The following is a 21,443-nucleotide window of genomic DNA, read 5'->3' as shown; positions in this document are numbered from 1 at the left end:
ACTGTCCCTAAAAGAGCAGGTCAACGATGGGGAGGCCTGTGGCCACAGGTTGGAGCAGATGGGCCACTATTCACAGAAAACTAAGACATGAAGGTCAGAGGTCCATCAGCAGCCAGACCATGACATTAGAACAGAAAAACAGTCTGTGACTCCCCAAGCCTAATTTTAGGGAGACTTAGACATATGTATAGTCTTTAGAGAAAGAGGGAGCAAAATCACAGAAAATGTGCTAAAATAATGGAATGAAGTTCAGAAATGGGGTGACTGGGTTTGACACTGGAGGAAAAGGCCACTAATATAAGGATGGCATTTTGTGCACTGCAGGACAGACTTCTGGACAATGAGGGTGGATGGGGCCAGGGACATAGGTCTCATGGGCTAAGAACTCCAGGCAAAGATCCAGAAAATCAGGTTCTGCTGCCAACTCTGTTTTATGTTTGGAAGCTCAGAAGCTTTCTACAAGAGGTAAAAATAGGTAATTAAACAAAAATGAATTGAAAGTCTGTGACATAGCCACATCATTTAAATTTTCTGGACTTTGATTTTTCTCATCTATAAAATATGCAGACAGATTAATTTCTAAGAGTTCCTATAATTCCACCATTCCCATTTATGGGACTATAAAAAGGTGTCATATGTAAGAGATCAAGAACTCATTTTCACCTATGAAATAAGAGATTTCCAGATTTCTTCTGCTTCAGAAGATTAATATGAAGACCAAATAATACAATGTATGTGGCCATGTGACTTAATAAAATGAGGCTCTGTGAGCATTACATCTTATGTTGTATTATTCTTAAAATTCTTCCTGTCCAGTAGATTTTCATATTTAGGTTACAAAAGAGTTGGCAGAATTAGTGTGTTTTAATAAACCTCAAATAACAAGCATCATATAAATAGTAGATAATTGTTAATACAATTAGGAATTACAAAGCTATTGTCGATCAGTTACCCAAGTTTACAAACACCTCTTTCAGGGAAATTATAAGTAACTCCTAAGAGTCTCTGTTTTTTGTTTTTTTTTTTTACAAATTAAGTTGAGTTCTACGTTTTTTTGTTTTGTTTTTAGAGATTTTATTTATTTATTTCTAGAGAGAAAGGAAGGGAGGGAGAAAGGGAGAGAAACATTAATGTGTGGTTGCCTCTCATAAGGCCCCCCAGTGGAGACCTGGTCTGCAACCCAGGCATGTGCCCTGATTGGGAATTGAACCAGGGAAATTATAAACACATTATTTAACATTAACCTTGACTGACAGGTCTGCCTATATTGTTCCCACAATGTCAAGGAAATTGCCTCAACATGTTAATATTTAATAATTTTTCACACCAAGAAAACTGGTTGAGAATTCTATCCAACTTGCTGACACTTCCTTAGAAAAAAGAATAAACTAAAATGTATGTTTATTAAGTGGGAAGAAAAAGGTGATCAGAAAAGACATCAAAGGCCAAAAACAGCATCCTGTGTTTACCCATAGAACAGCAGGTGATGGCACTCTGCAGTGCCCCACCCACCTCTATCTTGCTTGTTTCTGTCTCACTGCTTGTTTCTATTTGTTTAGTTTCTTTCTGCCCTTTCCCAGGAAAATCTCCAAAATCCACTCAGACTTCTTAGTTTCCTCCTCTGACCCCACAGCCCCAGGTCAATTATTACACTTTGTGTGACATACAGAGAATACCACACTGACCCCAGGCACAGAGACTCTGTCCCATCAGCAGTCCCTGTTGTCCCTGCTGTCTTGGATGGAATCACCCAATATGTTCATAGATGCCACACTTCAGTCCCCAGGGACTTGGTAGGGACCAGTGGGACAAGAGCTTAGAGTAAGGGATGAAAAGGATGCCTCAGTAAGCATTACCCGTAGTGTAAAGGGTAATTTGTTACGTGCTATAACAAATGCAGCAAATGTAAAAGTATGAAAGTTTACTGTCAGCTGTGAAATACCACATAGAAGGAAGGAATCGTGACAAACTTAGTGTACCTTAGGTCCTGGTCAACTCTATTTCCAAAGATGGTAATTGATTCTCTCAATAAAAAGTTATTGTCTGAGTGTTCTTTATTGCTTTTGCCGAAAAATACTCAGGTAGTTTCCTTTGTCTTGTTTTCTTAATGCTCTGCATCCGGTTCAGGGAAATAACAACATTAAATTTGTTCTGAAGGAGTTCAAAGTCTGATGACAAGTAAACCTCAGGTGATAATGGGAGCAGTCTGGAAAAAGTGGCCACACATAGAGCAATTGTTTATGAAACATCATTATCAGCATCTGACACAGAGGTACTTTTTATTTTAATGTCCTACCACCTTAAGGGCTTCATAGAAGTAGAGACATGGTCTGATTTGCCTACTTTTATTTTGTCAGTGCCCAGGACCTGGAACACCCAGAATGGATGAATAAACAAGGTTTGGCTCTGCACACTGGGCTGGTTATCATTACAAGTAAAATAGACACAAACTTGCCTTCAGGGAGCTTGCAGTTTATTCACATAAAGAAGCATTAAACTAATAAATGTATAAATATATCACTAAAGCAAAGTGATAGAAAAGATTGTACAATTAATTCTTCCTAAACATGGGGACAGCATCTTGAGAAAAGCAAAAGGAAGTAAGGCAGCAGAGCTGTCTGTAAAGGTGTTCAGAAATTGTTCAGGCAAAGATAAAATTTCCTGTATTTGGAGAAATGGTTTCATCACAGAGAAGAAGCAGCATGTACAAAGGCTTATTAAATATCCTGGTGTGTTCAGAAAATAACAAGATGTCTGAGTTGAGTAAGGGCACACAGGGGAGAGGCTGGAGCTGGAGACTGGGGATGGACAGAGGCACAGGTTTGGCAAGACCAGGCCAAGTCTGGCTCTGGTCTCATGTTCATGAATGTGGACTTTTCTCAAAGGGATGGACCCCCAATGAAGAGTTTTAAATAAAGTTTTAGAAAAAGCACTTACTCTATATTTATACATAAAATACAAATAAAGGAGAATTATATGTACCAGGTATGGAAAGTCTAAACCTGAAAACTACAGGAAGAATGACCAATACATTTGGTTAAAAATGGTTAGAAAAAAATCTGAAACACAAGTGTTCAGATTTTGCAGAGGAAAATCTCCAGAACCTATTTCACTTAAAATGTATTAAATTATGTTCCACTTTATTTTTTATGATGAATTATGAATTTTTATGATGAATGATGATTCTAAAATGAGGTTTTCAAGCTATATTCTCTAGAATCCAGGCTCCTTGGTGGTGTCTCAAGGGTCACTGGAGGGTTCCCAAGAGGAGTGCAGTGCCATTTCTGGGGCGTCCCTCCAAAAGGAGAAGTCTGCTACTCTTTGCAGTGTGTGCATGAGTGTTTGTGTGTGCATGTGTGTGTGTGTGAGTGCCTGGCTTTTATCACTCAGGAGCTCTGTGCCAGGAACTGGGGGCATAGACCAGTACATAGATATTCTATTATCTATCTGCCTATCTATCCATCTGTCTACACATATGTACATGTATATCAGACAATAGTAGAAGTGTTTGAGATATATATTTATAATGGCAGAAAATATTAACAGTGGTTTATATGGGAAAAGATAAAAATATATTAAACTAGAAATTACTAGTTATTCTGAGGAAAAACGGTAGCTGTAAAAATTGTTGTAGTTGCTTTAATTTCTACTGAGAGAATAGCGACCACTCAAGAGTAAGAACAGAATTGTCTGTTGCAGGTGGAGAGGTGACATGAGTGGAAGGCAGTGTACAAATTGCAAACAGATCTGCCAAGTCCCTGGCAATTGTGGGGACCAAGAGTGATGATGAGCCAAGGGGACATGCATACACCCACAAAGGACTTTGCATGGTGCTCTAGGCAGGGAAGATTGCAGTGGTAGGTGTGAGAGGTACAGGTTGATACAAGGATGCTGAGTGGTTAGATCATGGAAAGGGTTTGAGTGTCATGTCCTTTACCTGTTGGAAATGGACAAAAGTGAGGAAAACTGCTATCACTTCCTGGGCATTGCTTCTGCAGTTCCACATGCCATGGTCATTTTCATTCTATAAAATAGTCATTTCCATTAAATAGAATAATGAAAACACATGGCTGACCTCATGCATACAGACATTGCTGATTTGAAGGAGGAAAAATGAATCTTCTAAGCTCAGTTAACAGATCTGCCATTTCAGTGAACCAGACAGGAGGTGACACCATGACTTTCTAATTTTATTTGACCTGAGGTTGAAAAGAGTTAAAAAAGATTAACAAATAAGAAAACTGTTGACTAAAATTTGATGTAATTGTTCCTTGAAATGTTTTGGAATATTTTACTATAAAAAAGTAACAATGACCACAAGAAAAACATCACACATTTAAATATTTATGCCATTGCTTACACTATTTTTTCAAACCTGTCTGTTAAAAATCATCTCCTCCACTGAGTTACAAATTTATGTCTCAATGAAATTCAGAATACAGAAGCTTCACTGAAGATTCTATTTTCTCAGCAGCAATACATTTAGCAAAACTCACATCTTTTTCTGCCTAATTGGAGGGTCTACATAGAAGGTGATTAGTCTGCAACAAACAAGGGATGAGTTGCTCTAAGAAATCTGTCCAGGTCCTAGGAAAAGGGCAGGGCCACCAGCAACTGAGATAGCTGAGACCTGGGTGCTGGTTCTGGTGCGGAATGGTGCTGCCAGCTGCCAATATAATATGTGCTGATAGTTAAATGTCAGGTGTTAGGTGTCCACACTCACACACACACACACGGTCGAGTTTCCTCAAGTCATTTGATTTCATCTACACTACCTCATGTTGTCAATTAATTTTTCTCCAGTCAAAGGAAACATGAATCATGAACTAATTTCTTTCCTCTCCACTCTCTTTCTGTCTACTCAGGCACATCACTGCAAACACAAACTCACACTTGACCACCCCTGTATCTTTGGGGAAAATGTACCTTCTGGAAGAGGAAAAGAAAGGCAATTTCTTCATAAATTCTCATTTTTAAAAAAGTGGAGAAATCTTAAATTGAGTGGTGGGAAATGTAGGTTTCTTAATTTTCATCTTATGTTGTTTTCTCTTACTTTTCTAGCTTCCATAAATGGAAATAGCTTAAATGAAAATCTAGTAATCACACTAGTCCTGTCAAAACAATATATTTGCAGGTACAGGAACACTTAATTTGAGTGCATGAAAGACAATTCTGTTCCTTCAAGTTTTGCCATGACTTATTTGTACTACTTCTATTGATTCTTTGTAATAATAAAAATCATGAGGGCAAACATCTATAATCCAGCCTTAGAAATATGTAATAGTAATCTTCAAATAATTGCTAGTGTTTCCCCACCTAATTGTTTGCACCATTTGAATGGTGATTATCTTAGTATTTATTGTAAGCTTCCTAGTCTGAGGGATGAGAATGACCATGTTAAGGATTTGTGCCCATTCAACATTAGACCATGAACAGGATGAAAAGGACATGTTGTCCCCACACTGTGATTCCCAGGAAACTCGCTCAAGGCTCCAAAAAATAAATATGTGTTCCAGTTGGGAGGTCACAGCTGAAGAAGACATTGACTTTCAGTACCAGGGCAGCAGGCTGGCTGAGGGACAAGTATTCCTTTCCTTAGAACATTGATGTTTTCAATGGGCTGTAAAATGTTGCTGCTGTGACATAGGCTGTGAAGAGATGAGACAATGATGGCTGGGCCTCCTACATATAACACACGGGGAGAAGGATAACAGTTAACACCAATAATGCTTTCCAGGATGCCATTGTTATTGATAAATAGATAATCTGGGAGGTTACATTGAAGCTTAAAGTTAGGGGGCATGAATGCAGGCTGGGGAAGTGGGACGCTGCAAAGTTACTACAGGGAAGTAATAACTGTAACAGTAACAATAATAGTAACAGTAGTAATAACAGTAGCAGTAATAAAACTGTAATATTAAAGGTAGTATTAATAGTAATCTTGGCAGTGACTATGGAACTTTTGGAGAAGAAGGGTGTGTAGTTGGACATGGCCCTTGGCAGTCTGGACATTATTGACAGCTGGGTTTAGTCCTCAGTTCTAGAACTATCTGTTGAAACCCCACTGGAAAGAAGTTTTTGAATAAATGCACTTAGGAAATGTGAATAGAACCAGATGCTCTGTCATATGTCCCTTCCCCTGACAACCTGTATATCAAATATCCATCTGCCACACTTCCTTTCAGTATTTTTCCATTACCAGTAAGATCCTTTAGAGCAAGGACTCCAATCACAACACATTGGAATGTGCCTTGAACAAGGAGATGAGGGTAAGCTGAGAACTAAAAATTCATTTTCAGTTTTAATTTAGAAAAAGATTTGACTCTTAAGAATTGGATGGAATGGTGCTTACACTCAAACTGGGTGAACAGCTCTGATGGAGCCAAAGTGTTAACAGATTTGAGGGTCTAATCAAGCGAGAGGGCTTTCACTCACCTGTAATATCTGTGAATGATGACTCTGTACTCAGGAGTCACTGAGTAAAGGACATAAACCTGATTTTCACAGCTTGTCAAAAAAAGACAAAAATGCCTTGTTGGTGAAGCCCCAGGAACGCGCCTCCTCCTGACTTTGCAGAGCTCAGGAGTGAGGACACTTGTTGGCTCCAGTGAGCCACACAGCAAGGAGCAGAAGCCCAGAGAGCAAACATCACAAACAAAACAAGCTTCTCCCTTCCTCATGTGAAGCCAGTGTCCCGCTACACCCTTCCTTCAAAAGAAACACACTATCGATACCACTGAAATCTAGACATGTTGTAGGAAGCAGCATTATCATCAGAAAAGTTATGATTAGAATCTGAAGACATAGGTCACAGTCTTGTGTTGCCATTAAATCTCTGAGTGACCACCAGTCGTTCCAGGTGGTAAGGATTGATATTCAAATATCTAACAACTGATGGCATTGGGTTCATCAAAAAAGATGTTGCAGAATAAAAAGATGGCAGTGAGGTAGGTGGGAACAGAGCCCAGTTCCCTCTGTGCCCATCTGGAACACCTAGTCAATCTTCTGAGGAATAGAGTGAACAACCAATGAAATCCCAGCTTATATGAAGTTTGGAGGCCAAAAATTACAGAGGACTTTGAAAAACAGACAGTGAGGAGATTGCACTGGGATGGTAAGATCCCTGGGATTTGCGTTGGCACCAAGGCTGCTGCAGTCCCCAGCCTGAGGCCTGCTGTAGGATATGGGGAGGAGAGTTAGATCACCAGCTCCCTCCCCTACAAGAACAGGAAGGAATCCTGGCACAAGAAGGGATCCGGATGCTGGAAGTCACTGGGGGGAATAGAAACAAAGTGGGAGACACACAGTGGCAGTACAAATCCACTGGGACTGTGGACATTGGCACCAGAGAAATTGGGGTGTGGGGTGACATCTAGAGAAGGGAGGAGTTGGGCCATTTTGGACCCTGACTCAGATGGTCTCAGGACTGGCTAGAAAGTTGGGCTGTGTGAAAAGCCAGGTGCTTGTTAAGAACGGTGGGCAGCTGCTTTGAAAGGAACTCTCAGCAGCACCTGGCCCAAGCAGAGGGAGATTTCAGTTGCATGTGCCCAGAGATAGTAGCTGAGCAGCAGTATGCACCTAGCATGTCTCAGTCTCTGTACCCGAGATTGACTCACGCTGTGAACCCAGAGACTGAGTGGCTGATTTGAGTCTGGCAGCTCACAAAGGACCTGGGCTGGCAAAGGATGGGATATTGCAACCCAGACCTGGTCCCCATCCTCTAAAAATCATAGAAAGTGAGAAAAGTGAAGCACAGCCCCCTTCTTCCTGTGGCATCTAGGAAGACAAGCAGAACTTGTGGAACAAGTTTAAAGTAAACAGGAGGCTTATTTTTTTTTCTTTTTGGATACTCTCTCTTGTTTTTGTTTTTCCCTTTTTTTATTCCTTCCCCAAGTGACACAGTAAGACATGGAGTTACAAAGGGTCCAGAGACAGATCAAAAGGAGGAGCCCAAGGCTAACCCCCCAAAACTGAGAAACTAAGACAGATGTCACTTTGTTATACCATAGAGCTGGCATTTTGTTCTTTATATGTATTATTATTATCTTTTCATTATTTTTACTTTTATTTTATTAGTATTTTTTTATTTCTCTTCCCTATGTTTAGTTTTCCTTGTTTTATTTCTCTTTAGTTGCTTTGTTTGACTGGTTTTCCTTATTCCCTCTTTACTGTGTTTTGATATTCCTTCTTTCACTTCACCCATGTTCCAATAACGCCCTATTCTTGGTCAGGTACTTACTATTCTGGTTATCCAAATCATATATATCTTGTCATATTTTGTTGTCCTAGTACTACTGTAAATAATTGTTCCATATAATTGTACATACTACACAGCAACCCTCCCTGATCTTAGCCCACTTCACTTTAATCCTGAGCATTATTACTATTGTGGTTAACTCTATTCTTTCTCACAATACTACTATTTTCTATCCATTATTCTCACTATATCTCATCATCTAACCTTGCACAAGTGCCCTGTTTTCTGGATTCAGCTCACAATCTTCCTCCCCTCCAACAAGAGTCTTGTCTCTCTTTCACCTTTTATAAAAAGTGGCTAGTTGGGTGAAATACCAAAGTTAATGCTATACTTATCCAAAGAATCTCCCAACTCTTCTAGTTGCTCATACTTTAAATCCCATAAAGTACTTTCCTGCTGTCTTAATCCATTTTGCCTACACCCTGCCACTGATCACATACAAGAAAAGGTGGGAGCTGCGAACATCAGTATGCTTGCTGGAGGAGAAAAACAACCAACAAAGGAACCACCAAAAGGTAAAAACACAAGTACAACAAGGGAGCCCAAATAGAAGAAAGGGTAAACCTAGAGTGTCCGGACAAGGATATCAAAGAGACCACACCACTGATCCTCATAGGATTCCTAACATACCCTACAAAGAGAGCTAGCCCAGAAAAACATCAGAAAGCACAGAAATAAACAAAAAGAGTCATCTAAAATAGGGAGACCAAAAAATAACCTTCATCAAAAGGAATGGAAAATTCCCCACTGAAAAAGATAAACAAAATGGAGGTACCCAAACTATCAGACATAGCATTCAAAATAATGGTTATAAAGATGCTTAAGGAACTCAAAGACAATTACAAGAAACTGAGTGAGAACCACATCAGCATGAAAAAGGAAACAGAAACTATAAACAAAAACTAGAAGGAAAGGAACAATAAAAATCCCAGAAAGAAAAAACACATTGGAAGGAAATAAAAGCAGGCTTCATGAAGCAGAGTATCAAATCAGCAAGTTGGATGACAAGGTAGAAAAAACCACCCAGAATGAGAAAGAAAAGGAAACAAGACTCAGAAAGAACAAAGAGGTAGTAAGGGATCTGCAAGACAACATGAAATGTAATAACATCTGTATAATAGGGAAAACAGAAGGAGAAGAAGAAGAGCAAGGGATAGAAAACCTGTTTGAAAAAATAATCATAGAAAACTCCCCTAATTTGATGACAGAAAAAAATCACACAAATCCAGGGAACACAGAGTGTCCCAATCAAGAGGAACACAAAGAGGCCTGCTTCAAGAATGGATTCAAAAACATAAATGGATTAAATGCTCCAATCAAAAGACACAGAATAGTGGAATGGATAAAAAAGTATGACCCAGACATATGCTGCCTACAGGAACCACCTCAGGAAAAAACACCTACACAGAATGAAAATAAAAAGCTGGAAACATTTTTGAAGCAGATGAACAGGAAATAAAAGCTGGGGTAGCAATATTCATATCAGACAAAATAGACTTCAAAAAAGGGCCATAAAAATGGATGCAGAAGGTCACTTCATAATACTCAAGGGAGGAATCCGCCAAGAAGACATAAACATTGTAAATATATGTGCACCCAACATAGGAGCACCCAAATACATAAAGAAAATATTGGAGGACTTCAAAAAAGATATCGATGGCAACACAATTAGAGTAGGGGATATTAACACCCCACTGTCAAAAAAGCACAGATCTTCAGAACAAAATATTAACGAAGATATTGTGGCATTGAACAATGCCTGAGATCAAATGAACTTAACTGATATATATGTATAGAACCTTTCCTCACAAATAAGCAAAAGACACATTGTTTTCAAATTCACAAAGAATGTTTTCAAAAATAGACTACATGATAGGACACAAAACAAGCCTCCACAAATTCAAGAAAGTTAAAATCATACCAAGCATTTTCTCCAAGCATATACAATTGAAACTAGAAAACAACCTCAAGGAAAAAAATCAAAAACACTCATAATCATGGAGATTGAAAAGCATGATATTAAACAATGAATGGGACAAGAATGACATCAAGGAAGAATCAAAAACTTTCTGGAAATAAATAAAAATGAACTGACAACAACACAAAACTTCTGGCACACAGCAAAGGCAGTCCTGAGAGGAAAGTTCATAGTAATACAGGCCTATCTTTAAAAAAATAGAAACATTTTGAATAAACAACCTAACTCTACATCTACAGGTACTGGAAGAACAACAACAAAGACAGCCCAGAGCAAGTAGAAGGAAGGAAATAACCAAGATCAGAGCAGAATTAAATGACATAGAGACCAAAAGCACAATTCTAAGGATCAGTAAGTCCAGGAGGCAGTTCTCTGAAAAGATAAAGAAGATGTACAAGCTTCTATGCAGACTCATTAAGAAAAAAAGAGAGAGGACTCCAAACAAACACAATCAGAAATGAAAAAGGAGAGATTACAACTGATACCACAGAAATACAAAGGAGTGCAAGAAATTACTATGAAGGACTGTATGCCAAGAAATTTTAAAACCTAGGTGAAATAGACAAATTTCTAGAGAAATATAATCCTTCAAAACTGAATGAAAAAGAAGCAGAAAGCCTGAACAGACCAAAGACAGGAGATGACATTGAAGCTGTAATCAAAAAACTCCCAACACACAAAAGCCCTGGGCCAAATGGTTTCACAGGAGAATTCTACAAAGCATTTAAGGAAGAGATAACCGCTATCCTTCACAGAGTATGGCAAAAAATCCAAGGTGTTGGAAGACTCCCAAAATCTTTTTATGAAGCCAGAATCATCCTAATCCCAAAACCAGATAAAGACACGACAAAGAAAGAAAACTTCAAGCCAATATCACTGATGAACATAGATGCTAAAATCCTTAACAAAATATTAGCAAACAGCTTCCAGCAATACATTAAAAAGATCATATACCATGACCAAGTGGGATTCATCCCAGGGATGCAAGGGTGGTACAATATTCACAAATCAATAAATGTAATACATCACATAAACAAAAGCAAAGGCAAAAATCACATGATCACATCAATAGATGCAGAAAGAGCATTTGATAAGGTACAGCACTCATTTTTGATAACATCACTCAACAAAGCGGGAAGAGAGGTAAGATTCCTCATCATAATAAAGGCCATATATGAGACACCTACAGTCAAAATGATACTCAATGGGCAAAAAACTAAAATCTTTGCTACTAAGATCAGGAACAAGACAAGGTTGTCCACTTTCACCACTTCTATTCAACATAGTACTGAAAATCCCAGCCACAGCGATCAGACAAGAAAAGGAAATAAAAAGCATCCAAATTGGAAAAGAGGAAACAAAACTGTCATTGTTTGCAGATGACCTGATAGGATACATAGAGAATGCTGTAGATCCCACCCAAAAACTGCTTGACCTAATAAATAAATTTGGCAAAACAGCAGAATTCAGAGTTCATATTCAGAAATCAAAGGCATTCCTGTATACCAAAATGAAACATCAGAAGCAGAAATCAGGGAAAAAATCACATTTGATATAGCAACAAGAAAAACAAAATATCTAGGAATAAACATAACCAAGGAGGTAAAAGACCTGTATGCAGAAAACTATACGACACTGAAGAAAGCAATTAAGGAAGACACAAACAAATGGAAACATATACCATGTTCATGGATCAGAAGAATTAACATCATCAAAATGTCCACACTACCCAAACCAATTTGTAGATACAATGCAATACCTATGAAACTACCAATGGCATATTTCACAGACATAGAACAACCACTTCAAAAATTTATATGGAACCATAAATGTACTTTAAACTTGTTCCACAAGTTCTGCTTGTCTTCCTAGATGCCACAGGAAGAAGGGGGCTGTGCTTCACTTTTCTCCTTTCCTATGATTTTTAGAGGATGGGGACCAGGTCTGACCCTGAATAGCTGCTATGATCCCAAATAGCTGCTGCAATTTTGAGAAAGAAAAGCAAAGTAGAAGGGATCACAAAACCTCACATCAAACTGTATTACAAGGCCACTGGAATGAAAACAGCCTGGTACTGGCATAAGAACACAGGCATGGACCAATGGAAAAGAATAGAGAGCCCAGAAATAAACCCAAGACTCTACTGTCAATTAATATTTGACCATGGGGGCAGCAGCTTAAAATAGAGTAAAAATAGCCTCTTCAACAAATGGTGTTAGGAGAGCTGGACAGCTACATGCAAAAAATGAAACTTGATCACCAACTTACACCATACACAAAAATAAATTTAAGGTGGATAAAAGACTTAAATATAAGTTGTGACACAATAGAAGTTCTAGGGAAGAACACAGGCAGGAAAATCTCAGATATTCCACAGAGCAATATTTTCACTGATATGTCCCCTAGAGCAAGAGACGAGACATAGGGAAAGAAACCAGTGGGATCTCATTAAAATAAAAAGTTTCTGCATGGCTAAAGAAAACAGTATGAAAATGAAAAGAGAACCAATTGTATGGGAAAGCATATTTGCCAATGATACCTCAGACAAGGGTTTGATCTCCAAAATATATAAAGAACTCACATGGCTCCATACTAAGACAAACTACTGAATTAAAAAATGGGCAAAGGACTTGAACAGACACTCCCCCAAGGAGGACATACAGAGGGTCCAGAGGCATGTGAAAAGATGCTCAATATCACTAGTCATCAGAGAGATGCAAATTAAAATCACAATGAGATACCACTTCACACCAGTCACAGTGTCATCATAAACAAAGCAACAAACCAGTGTTGGAGAGGTTGTGGGGAAAAGGGAACCCTTGTGCACTCCTGGTGGGATTGCAGAGTGGTACAACCACTGTGGAAAACAGTATGGAATTCCCTCAGAAAACTAAACATGGAACTGCCTTTTGACCCAGCAATTCCACTGGTAGGATTATATCCTAAGAACCCTGAAACACCAATCTAAAAGAACTTATGCACCCCAATGTTCACAGCAGCACAATTTACAATAGCCAGGTGCTGGAAGCAACCTAAGCGCTCAACAGTAGATGAATGGATCAAAAACTCTGGTACACTTACACAATGGAATTCTATGCAGCAGAAAGAAAGAAGGAGCTCCTACCCTTTGTGGCAGCATGGATTGAACTGAGGAGCATCATGCTAAGTGAAATAAGCCAGGTGGTGAAACACAAATACCATATGACCTCACCTTTAACTGGAACCTAGTGAACAAAACAAACAAGCAAGCAAACTATAGCCAAAGACATTGAAATAGAGAACAGGCTGACAGTGACCAGAGGGGAGAGGGGAGGGAATTTCAGGGAAAATTCAGGGGAGAATGGGAAGGGTTTACAGGAACAAATATAAAGGACACATAGACAAAAACTAGGGGATTGGAAATGGGAGGGAGGTGGGGAGGAATGGATGGGTGGGCTAGGATAGGAGTAAAGGACAGAAAACTGTACTTGAACAATGATTAAAATAAAATTTTAAAAAAGAAATGTAAAGAAAAATAAATTGGAATTTTTTATTTTAAAGATTTGTTTTGATGTTCAACAAGGGGATGGGATTCCTGGGGCAGAGAGAAAAACAGAGAAACAGAGAAACAGAGACAGAGAAACAGAAAAAGAATGAACATCCAGGCCCTCCTGTGCATTTAGGGCACCGACTCCTCATTAACTATAAGTCTATAATCCTTGGTATTAGTCTATAGACAACACATAAGGCTTTGGCTCCTGGAGAAAGGTACCAAGGTAGAAGAGAAATGCCAGTGAACAGAGAAATGCAATTGTTACTTAAATCTCAATTTGTAAATGAAAAAAAATTTAGTTATATCCAGTATAGCTTTTATTCTACGTGTCACAGAACAAGAATAATACTGTCTCTTCATTTTGTGTTTCAGTTATATCTTTCTGATTCATGTCACAATAAAGCAAATATTAATGCTTCTATCTCCCACCCACATTCAGTCAGCAACCACCTGAGTTCTCAATATCCTGCATGGTGTCTGGCTGGCACAAACTGAGTGCTCAGTAAATATTTAGGGACTCTGTGAATGAGTTAGAAAAACATTCTACGTCATTCTCAAGCAGGAAAAAATTAAAAATCAGCCAAAAAAATTGGAAAGGAGATTTAGCATCTGGTGATATTTAGAAAACATAATGCAGTTTTTCACTTTGAAAAAAAATAAAAAACAGTGTACCTTTAAAATATATTTTTAGAGCTTTTCTAAACCAAAAAGGGCATATTTATTTCTAAAAATGAACCTGCAAACATCTGGTGGCATGATACAAACTCTTTCCTTTGGAGAAGATTCCTTCTAAGATTTACCTTCCAGCATTGCCATGACTACTGACCATGAGCTGAAATTGCAGTGTAATTTGTTCTCTCTCATGTGACTGAACCTGAAACCAGCAGTACATTTCTGGTAATTACAGGAGACAGCCTCAAAGGTGAACCTGGCAGAATCTTTAACCACTGTGTCAAAATCTCCCAGGAATTAAGTTCCTGGGTTTTGATTCAAATGAGTGAGATAATGGACAAGGAGCTGAAGATCTGGCCAAGGAGAAATGCTATGCCACATTTAAGTCTGTCAAGTCTTGGCAAAAGGTGAGAGAAGAATCATGAGCCAACATTAATTGGACATGAAGGATAGAGAGTATTTGGTAGATAAAAACTGGTCCTCCACAAGTCCTCAATTAGTGATTTCTGACCTCAGCCCTATTAATTCTGAGCTGGACAGAGAGGGATAACATTTGTTGTTCCAAAAACTAACAGGATGCACTTTGGCATACTTGTACCTATATTTTACCTAATATCTTACTTTCTCATCAGAGCTGGGGTCATTTATACTGCTTTTATACCAGACAGCACAGCTGGTGAGTCACACAGGAGAGAGTAAATTGTGCTTTACGAGCCATGTTCATGCTTCATTGTATTCTTCCTGAGCACAATGGCTGCCTCCCCTGTGTGAATCAGACTGACAGAGAGAAGACTGACACAGCAGGTGCCACTGTGACAGGTGCTTGACTCCTGTCCTCCATAGGCAGATCACTTATTTTTTCCTCTCTTTTTTTAATTTCAATCATTGTTCAAGTACAGTTTTCTCCCTTTTACTCCCATTCCAGCCCACCCATGCAACCCTCCACAATTCCTTCCCATTACCACCCTCCCACTAGTTTTTGCCCATGTGTCCTTTAAATTTGTTCCTGTAAAGCCTTCCCATTCTCCCCTGAAATTCCCTCTTCTCTCCCCTCTGGTCACTCTCAGCCTGTCCTCTATTTCAGTGTCTTTGGTTATATTTTGCCTGTTTCTTTGTTTAGTTGTTTAGGTTCCTGTTAAAGGTGAGATCATATGGTATTTGTCTTTAACTACCTGGCTTGTTTCGCTTAGCATAATGGTTTCCAACTCCATCCAAGCTGTTGCAAAGGGTAGGAGCTCCTTTTTTCTTCCTGCATCATAGAATTCCATTGTGTAAATGTACCATAGTTTTTTGATCCCTTCATTTCCTTGTGGGCATCTAGGTTGCTTCCAGCACCTAGCTATTGTAAATTGTGCTGCTATGAATATTGGGGTGCATAGGTTCTTTTGGATTGGTGTTTTAGCATTCTTAGGATAAAGTCCCAGAAGTGGAATTCCTGGGTAAAAAGGCAGATCCATTTTTAGTTTTCTGAGGAAGTTCCATATTGTTTTCCATAGTGGTTGTACCAGTCTGCAGTCCCACCAACAGTACACTAGGGTCCTCTTTTCTCCGCAACCTCTCCAACACTTGTTGTTTGTTGCTTTGTTTATGATGGCCATTCTGACTGGTGTAAAGTGGTATCTCATTGTGGTTTTAATTCACATCTCTCTGATAGCTAGCGATATTGAACATTGTTTCATATGTCTTTGGATCTTCTGTATGTCCTCCTTGGAGAAGTGTTTGTTCAAGTCCTTTGCCCATTTTTTAACTGGATTGCTTGTCTTCTTAGAGTGGAGTTGTGTAAGTTCTTTATGTATTTTTAGATTAAACCCTTCTCTGAGGTATCTTTGGCAAACATGTTTTTTTCCATACAGTTGCTTCTCTTTTTATTTTGATACTGTTTTCTTTAGCTGTGCACAAGCTTTTTATTTTGATGAGGTCCAATTTGTTTATTCTTTCCTTTATGTCCCTTGCTCATGGAGACATGTCAATAAAAATTTTCTGCATGAAATACCAGAGATTTTTCTACCTATGTTCTCCTCTAGGACTTTAATGGTGTCACGGTTTATATTTAAGTCTTTTATCCACCTTGAATTTATTTTTGTATGAGGTGTAAGTTGGTGCTCAAGTTTAATTTTTTTGCATGTAGCTGTCCAGTTCTCCCCACACCATTTGTTGAAGAGGCCATCTTTTACTGCATTTTATGTTGCTGCCTACTTTGTAAAATATTTAATTGACCTTAGAGACTTGGGTTTATTTCGGGCTCTCTGTTCTGTTCCATGTGCCTGTTTTTATGCCAGTACCAGGTTTTGATTACAGCGGCCTTGTAACATAATTTAATATCAGGTATTGAGATCCACCCTACTTTTCTCTTCTTTCTCAAAATTGCAGCAGCTATTTGGGGCCGTTTATGGTTCATATAAATTTTGAAGAGTTGTTCTATGTCTGTGAAATAAGCCATTGGTACCTTTAATAGGTATTGCATTGAATGTGTAAATTGCTTTGGGTAGTATGGACATTTTGATGATATTAATTCTTCCAATCCATGACACGGTATATGTTTTCATTCTTTGTGTCTTCCCTGATTTCTTTCCTCAGTGTTATCTAGTTTTATGAATACAGGTCTTTAACCTCCTTTGGATAGGTGTATTCTTAGGTATTTTATTTATTTTTTTGCTATTTCAAATGGGATTTTTTTTTTTTGATTTCTGCTTCTGCTGTTTCATTCCTGGTGTACAAAAATGCCCTTTGATTTCTGGATATTGACTTTTTATCCTGCTGTTTTGCCAAATTCATTAATGAGGTCAACAAGTTTTTTGTGGAGTCTATAGGATTTTCTGTGAAAACTATCATGTCATCTGCAATCAGTGACAGTTTTGTTTCCTCTTTTCCAATTTGGATGCCTTTTATTTCTTTTTCTTGTCTTATTGCTGTGGCTAAAACTTCCAGTACTATATTCAAAAGAAGTGGTGAAAAGTGGACCAGCCTTGTCTTGTTTCCTGATGTTAGTGGAAAAGATTTTAATATTGCCCATTGAGTATGACGTTGGCTGTAGGTCTCTCTATATGCCTTTATTGTGTTGAGGAATGCTCCCTCTATCCCATTGTGCCTGAGTATTTTGGTCATAAATGGGTGCTGTACCTTATTAAATGCTTTTTCTGCATCTATTGATAGGATCATGTGGTTTTTGTCTTTGCTTTTGTTTATGCGATGTATTACATTTACTGATTTGAGAATATTGTATCATCCTGCATCCCTGGGATGAATCCCACTTTGTCATGGTGTATGATCTTTTTAATGTATTGTTGGGTGTGGGTTGCCAGTATTTTGTTGAGGTTTTCAGAGTCAATATTTATCAGCGATATTGGCCTGAAGTTTTCTTCCTTTGTTGTGTCTTTATCTGGTTTTGGAATTAGGATGATGCTGGCCTCATAAAAAGAGTTAGGGAGTCTTCCATCTTTTTGGATTTTTTGGAATAGTCTGTGAAGGATAGGGGCTAGCTCTTCCTTAAATGCTTTGTAGACTTCTCCTGTGAAACCATCTGGTCCAGGGGTTTTATGTGTTGGGAGTTTTTTCTATTACTGCTTCAATTTCTTTAGCTGTTATTGGTTTGTTCAGGCTTTCTGCTTCTTTTTCATTGAGTTTGGAACATTATATTTTTTCTAGTAATTGGTTAATTTCACTTATGTTTTCAAATTTCTTGGCATACAGTTCTTTGTAGTAATTTCTTATAATCCTTTGTATTTCTGTGGAATCTGTTGTAATCTCTTCTCTTTCATTTATGATTGTGTTTATTTGGGTCTTCTCTCTTTTTTTTTCTTGATGAGTCTGCTTAAAGGTTTGTCAATTTTGTTTATCTTTTCCAAAGAACACAGATCTGGGATTCGTTGATCCTTAGAACTGTGCTTTTAGGTCTCTATGTCATTTAATTCTGCTCTGATCTTGGTTATTTCTTTCGTTCTGCTTGCTCTGGGCTGTCTTTGTTGTCATTCCTCGAGTTCTTGTAGACATAAGGTTAGGTTGTTTGTTTGAAATGTTTCTATCTTATTTAGGTATGCCTGTATTGCTATGAACTTCCCTCTCAGGACTGCCTTGGCTGTGTCCCATAAATTTTTTGTTGTTGTGTGTTCATTTTCATTGTTTTCCAGAAACCTTTTGATTTCTTCTCTAATTTCATTCTTGACCCACTCATTTTTAATAACATGTTATTTAATTTCCATGATTTTGAGTGTTTTGGGTTTTTTCCTGGTTTTGCTTGCTAGCTTCAGTCCCTTGTGATCCGAGAAAATGCTTGGTATGATTTTCAATTTTCTTGAAATTGTTGAGGCTTGTTTTGTGTCCTATCATGTGGTCTATCTTTGAAAATGGTCCGTGTACATTGAGAAGAATGTGTATTTAGCTTCTTTGGGATGGAGGGCTCTGTATATATCAGTTAAGTCCATTTCATCTAGGGTAGTGTTCAATGCCACAATATCCTTGTTGATAGTTTGTTTGGAATATCTGTCCATTTTTGACAGTGGGGTGTTAAAATCCTCCACTATAATTGTGTTGCTGTCCACCATCCTTCTTAAAGTCCTCTGATATTTTCTTTATGTATTTGAGTGCTCCTATGTTGGGTGCATATATATTTACAATGTTTAAGTCTCCTTGGTGGATTCTTTCTTTGAGTATTACTGAAGTGACCTTCTGGGTCTCATCTTTAATGGACTTTTTTTGAAATCTATTTTGTCTGATATGAGTATCACTACCCTGGCTTTTCTGTCCCTGTTCTATTTGCTTGGAAAATTTGTGTTTCCTTCACTTTCCTTCACTTCAACCTGTGCAGGTCTCTTATCCTGAGATGGGGTCTCTTGTAGGCAGCATATGTGTGGGTCATGTTTTTGTTATCCATTCAGCTATTCTATGTCCTTTGATTGGAGCATTTAGTCCTTTTACATTTAGGGTTATTATTGATAGGTACTTATTCATTGCCTTTTATGTACGTGTGTTCCTTTCTCTCTCTTTTGCTTCCTTTCCTTAAAGCAGTCCTTTTGGCATCTCTTGCAGAGCTGGTTTAGTGGAGGTGTATTCTTTTAGACTTCTTTTTTCTTGGAAGCTTCTTATTTGGCCTTCTATCTTGATTGAGAGCCTTCCTGGGTAAAGTAAACTTGGTTGCAGACCTCTGGTTCTCATTACTTGGAATATGTCTTGCCATTCTCTTTTGGCTTGGAGTGTTTCCATTGAGAAGTCAGCTGTTAGCCTTATTGGGGCTCACTTGTATGTTACTTTCTGTTTTTCCCTTGCTGCCTTTAATATTACCTTTTTGTCTTGACATTTTGCCATTTTAATTATGATGTGTCTTGAGGTGGGCCTCTTTGGGTTCCTCTTGATTGGGAATCTTTGTGTTTCCTGGGTTTGTGTGACTTTTTCTCTCATCAGATTAGGGAAGTTTCCCATCATTACTTTTTCAAATAGTTGTTCTCTCCCTTGCTCTTCTTCTTCTGGTATCCCTATAATAGAGATATTATTACATTTCATATAATCTTGCATTTCCCTTAATCCCTCTTCATTCTTTCTGAGCCTCTTTTCCTTTTCTTGCTCTTTCTGGGTGTTCTTTTCCACTTTGTTCTACAATTCGCTAATCTTGTCTTGTGCTTCATCAATCCTTTTCATTCCTTCACTGTGTTCTTCAATTCAGAAAGTATATTCTTCATTTCCTCTTGGCCCTTGTTGATAGTTTCTATTTCCTTTTACATGTTGATATAGTTTGGTATAGTTTGCAGTGCGATTGTTGTACCTTCCCTGTAGTTTCTGGTAGCTCATGTGAGTTCATTGACCTTCCTGATAATCATTGTTTTGAACTCAATATCTGATAGTTGAGTTGCCTCTATTTCATTTAGCATTTTTTCAGAGTCTTCCTTCTGTTTCTTCATTTGGGGATTGTTTCTGTCTTCTCGTTGTTCATGAGACTCTTCTTGTTAGCCTCTGTTTCTTAATTGATTTGTTCTGGTTCCCTGTGATTATGGTGTGAACCTCTGTGGTAGAATACCTGTGAGATTCAGTGGTGCAGTCTCCTTTTTGTATACTGGTGTTCACAGCTTCTCCCTACTCTTTTTTTGTGATTAGTTGGAGGAGTAAGGAAAATGGCTTAAAAAATGTGGAATTGTTCACAAATTTGCGTGTCATCCTTGCGCAGGTTCATGCTAATCTTTTCTGTATTGTTCCAATTGTAGTATTTGTGCTGCCGAAGTGAGCATCAACCACTTATTTTTTTTTAATTGGGGTCAAAACCACATACACTTCCTCCAAGGTTAGATGTCTCTTCTGTTTCCAGAGACAATGGATTTATTCCACAGCATGTTAACTTGAAAGGAGCCTCCAGGAGTGTTTTTCTTTTTAAGCTCCTGCATCTCCTTAGATGATGGTACATCACAGAGGACATGAGGGAATAAGCCCTGCCCTTCCTCATGCTGTTTCCACAGGGCTCATGGAGGAGGTGGACCCCTGAAATGAAAATAAAAAGGAAAAGAATGGGAGAGAGAAAGGGAGAGAAGGAAACAAGTTGCTCATTGTCCCAAATAAAAGAAAACAGTGCTAAAGTTCAAATAATGGGTGGCTAGGGTCACTCAGGAGTTAGGTCATACAAAGTCCTTATGAAATGATAACATTTAAGAGGGATCTGAGAGCTTGAATGCTACAGCTAGAATGTTGGCATAGAAAGAATGAGAGATTGGAATATGAATCCTGCACCTTCCATTTAAGCATTAATTCAATCGATACAGTATCAAGCCCCTGCCTGTCACTGCCATGTGGCGGAACACCTTGAAGGACACATACACATGACTACTTCATGAAATTTAAAACAAGTGCCCTCAGTCGCCCCTCCTGACCCTGAGTTTTCACTTGCTGTACATTTAGTAAGTTGACTGTAGAGTATTCATTTTAAAATAAAGTGTTTCACATTAAGGGTGGAATAAAGACCCTGGGAAATGAGATGGATATTCTGTGAGCTGTATATAACATGAGGTTCCAGGAGATGTCAGAGG

The 21,443-nt window shown here is 38.4% G+C and overlaps 1 non-coding gene across 1 annotated transcript; it reads right to left on the bottom strand.

Annotated features, from left to right (window-relative positions):
- Window positions 1–20,548: 20,548 nt before the first annotated feature.
- On the bottom strand, window positions 20,549–20,654 carry LOC114502158. Its single transcript, XR_003685013.1, has one exon. It is a non-coding gene; the product is annotated as a U6 spliceosomal RNA (small nuclear RNA).
- Between the last annotated feature and the right edge of the window lie 789 nt (window positions 20,655–21,443).

Source organism: Phyllostomus discolor, chromosome 7 (genome assembly GCF_004126475.2).
Source record: "Phyllostomus discolor isolate MPI-MPIP mPhyDis1 chromosome 7, mPhyDis1.pri.v3, whole genome shotgun sequence".
NCBI classification, from domain to species: Eukaryota; Metazoa; Chordata; class Mammalia; order Chiroptera; family Phyllostomidae; genus Phyllostomus; species Phyllostomus discolor.
Note: the sequence above shows the minus strand (reverse complement) of the source record. Positions and strands in the feature narration are given on the sequence as shown.